Below are 4,332 nucleotides of genomic sequence, written 5' to 3' on the forward strand. Positions count from 1 at the left end.
GAGAGAGCGAGAGCGAGAGCGAGAGAGAGAGAGAGAGAGAGAGAGAGAGAGAGAGAGGAGACAGGGATAAAGAAAGAGGAGAGAGAGATAACTACAGCTGAAGCCCTGTGAAACAACCTCCTCCTCTTCAAGTTGTCTGGGTAAAACCAGGTTATTTATTTTGTGCATTAAATGGAGGAGGATAAACTCAATTGTCATTTTCTTGCTCTATAACAAAGAGGACTAACAAACAAACTGTAACACAGTAGTCTCCCTTCTCTTGGTTTGTCTCGATCACACAACAGATTGGGAAGTAACAAGCGTGGTGAGATGACAGCTGTTGTGTTATAAACCAACAGCAAATAACTGAGATTGGTCGCTCTGATTCGAGACGACGTGAGAGATTTTTTATAACCACATTAAAATCATTATTATCGTCAATAAGACATGTTGTTGTGGAGTTAAGACGAATTAAACTTCATTCTGACGGACACATGACATTCTACATGACATTATCTCTACGGTCTTACCAAAGAAGCGGGTTATGTTAACGTCCCACGTGACGTCAGTTCAACGTGTAGTTTTGATTTACATTTGTTTGAGTTGTCGACTAACCTGACTTCAACGTGAAATCAACAAAAAATGCCACCGTGTAATTGGATTCAGGTAAAAAGTTAGGTGAAAAACAATACAAAAATTCCCTTACGTTACTTTTTCCATGTTGATTCAACATCAACACAAATCATGTTGTTTTGTTGTTGTAGAAACGACATGGAAACAATGTTTATTCAAGCAGTGTTTGTCCAGTGGACTAGCGCTGTTGTGAATCTTACCAAAGAAGCAGTATATGATACCGAAGAGGCAGCACATGGAGCAGGCCACAGAGGGAACGATCTCATAACGACGCTCTATCTCCTCGTCACAGCTGAGGATCCTCTCTGGGCTCCCCGGGTCATGTGGTGGAGGGGCCAGTTTGAAGGCCAGCAGCTGAGGCCAGGATGTAGATGTCATGGTGACTAGGGTGTTAAGGGAGGGGGGTCAGGGGTCAGGGGTTGTATAGGTGGGCCGGGACAGGGAGGATCAGGGAGCGATGTTATCCATCCAAAAGGATCCACCTGAGAGAGAGAGAGAGAGAGAGAGAGAGAGAGAGAATTAGGCCGATACCCACTAATTATCAAAATCCAGAAAAGAGCCGTTAAATTCTACAACCACCTAAAAGGAAGCGATTCCCAAACCTTCCATAACAAAGCCATCACCTACAGAGAGATGAACCTGGAGAAGAGTCCCCTAAGCAAGCTGGTCCTAGGGCTNGTAGAGCTCTGGTAACACTGTAGGGTTAGCTGTAGTGGTGATGGTGGTGGGGTGGGGTGGGGGGTAGGATTTGGGATGTGAATGAAGGAATGTTTTGCGTTTAACTTGCTTAAGAGGCAGACCACTTTGTTATTCCCTGAAGCAGATTAGGGCAGACAGCTGAAACACACACACCAGCTATGCGCGGTGACCTACCCACCCAGGAGCTATAGCAACAAGCGGAATGACCTCACCTAAAAACAAGTTGGTGCGTTGGCGAATCTTGGAAACGATCGGGATATAAACAAACAATCTATAGCCTGTTGACGGTTTAATAAATATTATCGATAATATTAGGCCTACCTAACCTACTAATAAAGTCTTAAATCCCACGWCCAGCCACTGGCACACGACTAAACCGTTAGGTCTAATTAAAAGCCTACAGGGCACCTATTTATGCACAGCTTGTCATGAACSGGCACTAGGTTACAGTTAACCATGAGCTTCCCAAAATACTGGCSCTTGTCTTCACACACGCCGAGGTTACCATAGTCACGAATCACAATGCGAAGTRCTACTACTCAAATACTGTAATTATTATATTAAGTTCCAAGATAAAACYCAATGTTTCTTAATTCATTCATCCCAGCACAGGTTTAAATTAATACATTTGGTGTGTGGAGATTACATCAATGTAGCCTAACGGTGTCTTCTACGCCGGGCGGGTTAAAGTTGGGTTATATAGTTAACAGTGAGGGAGAGCGGAGAAYCGAAAAGCCCCCCAATTGACTGACCTGCCAAGCGCCTCTCCCGGACATTCCTCCACAGTAGAGCCCAAGCCTTGGACGTGGAGTCCCGCAGCTGCTCGCTGATCGACCGGCGCAGCTGGAGCTTGGCTGACTTTCGCTTCGTCGTCATTGTAAACGGCGACACATAATAATATTAATACTACTACTACTAGCACACAAGAGACTCGGTTTCCACGCACAAATAAACTACAATGACACCCGAAAATCGTTTTTTCCCTCGCGTTTAATTCCCTGATAGCTGTCTAGCTGTGTGTGAGCGGGTTGCTTGCCGCAATAGCCGTCACCCGTCTCTCCACCTGGTCCGCGGCGTCACCTTGCTGTACAAAGAGACAGCGAGGGTGTTTTAAGGGGAAAGCCGTAAAACATAGTCCACTTTATTTTAGGTTCCCGCTGTAGTGTATGATTGTAATGTCCACTGTTCTTCTATTCCTCCCTGTGAATGNAAATACAACCCATATTTATGCTTATTTATTTTAACTTGTGTGCTTTAACCATTTGTACATTGTTACAACACTGTATATATATAATATAACATTTGTAATGTCTTTATTGTTTTGAAACTTCTGTATGTGTAATGTTTACTGTTAATTTGTATTGTTTATTTCACTTTTGTATAATATCTACCTCACTTGCTTTGGCAATGTTAACACATGTTTCCCATGCCAATAAAGCCCCTTGAATTGAAATTGAATTGAGCGAGAGAGAGAGAGAGGGAGAGAGAGAAAGAGAGAAAAGAGAGAAAAGAGAGAAAAGCGAGAGAAGAGAGAAAGAGGGAGAGAGAGGGAGAGAGACACATAGCATTATTGATTGGTTGTATATTCATTAGTGAGGGGTGAGAGAGGCACCATGCCAAGACAGACAACCTCTCTCACCATATGACATCATTAAGGTCTGAGGCCTCAAACAGACACAGACGAGGGAGGCCTCAAACAGACACAGACGAGGGAGGCCTCAAACAGACACAGACGAGGGAGGCCTCAAACAGACACAGACCAGGGAGGCCTCAAACAGACACAGACGAGGGAGGCCTTCCATCCCTCTCGTTCCACTGCACCAACTGCTGCGTTGCTCTGAACCCAGACCTTTGGATCAGTAAGTCCTGCGAAAGTGTAAAGAGGAGCTTAAATGTTGTCTCAACTCAAAGACTGAACAACTACGTACCAAAATACTCCTCCCATGCTCTCTGAAACCCATACAAATCACAAAACGTCAAGCCCAGAATGCACTGCATGTACAAACCATTTTGTCCTCCTAAATTTTCACGTCCAATCTCTACACACAATTTATATCTCGATATCTACCAGCGTGTCCCTTCTAGCCCTGTTCCTGTGCCTGTCCCTAATGACACCCTAGTCTCTATATAGTGCACTACCTTTGATGAGAGCCCTGGTCAGAAATAGTGCACTATATAGTGGATGGGGTGCCATTAGGGACAAAACTCAAAGCTCTCATTTCTCCTCTCTGATTCAATCCTGCAGGTCAGTGCACCTGCCATGTAGGAACATGGGTGACACAACTCAGCACTTAGCCTGTCACAGACATCTACAGACAGGAGTGTTACGATGACGATGATCCCCCCAGTCACCTCCTCCTCCTCCCCTCCATCTCTAACTTCTCTTCCTCCCTATCTCCCTTCCTCTCTATCTCCCTTCCTCTCATCCTCTCTTCCGTCCTCTCATCCTCCCTCTCTTCCTCCCTCTCTTCCTCCCTCTCTTCCTCCCTCTCTTCCTCCCTCTCTTCCTCCCTCTCTTCCTCCCTCTCTTCCTCCCTCTCTTCCTCCCTCTCATCCTTCCTCTCTTCCTTCCTCTCTTCCTCCCTCTCATCCTTCCTCCACCTCTCATAGCCAGTTAGACAAATGGAGCTGGCTGAACATGGCCATGCCTGGCTGCACAGAGAGGTCAAAGCCATGTTGCTCTACTCACCACCTGGCCTGCTGTAAGCTGCATTCGTACAGTAACACTACTACTACTACTACTACCACCACTACCACTACTACCACCACTACTACTACTACCACTACTACTACCACTACTACTACTACCACTACTACTACTACCACCACTACTACTACTACTACTACCACCACCACTACTACTACCACCACTACCACTACTACTACTACCACCACTACCACCACTACTACTACTACTACTACCACCACTAGTGAGTGGTAGGTAGTGGGTATAGATGGTAGTAGTAGTAGGTAGTGGAGTAGCTGTGGCTTATGAGTAGTCGGTAGTGGAGTAGTTGGATA

Source organism: Salvelinus sp. IW2-2015, unplaced genomic scaffold (assembly GCF_002910315.2).
Source record: "Salvelinus sp. IW2-2015 unplaced genomic scaffold, ASM291031v2 Un_scaffold2590, whole genome shotgun sequence".
In the NCBI taxonomy this organism is placed as follows: domain Eukaryota; kingdom Metazoa; phylum Chordata; class Actinopteri; order Salmoniformes; family Salmonidae; genus Salvelinus; species Salvelinus sp. IW2-2015.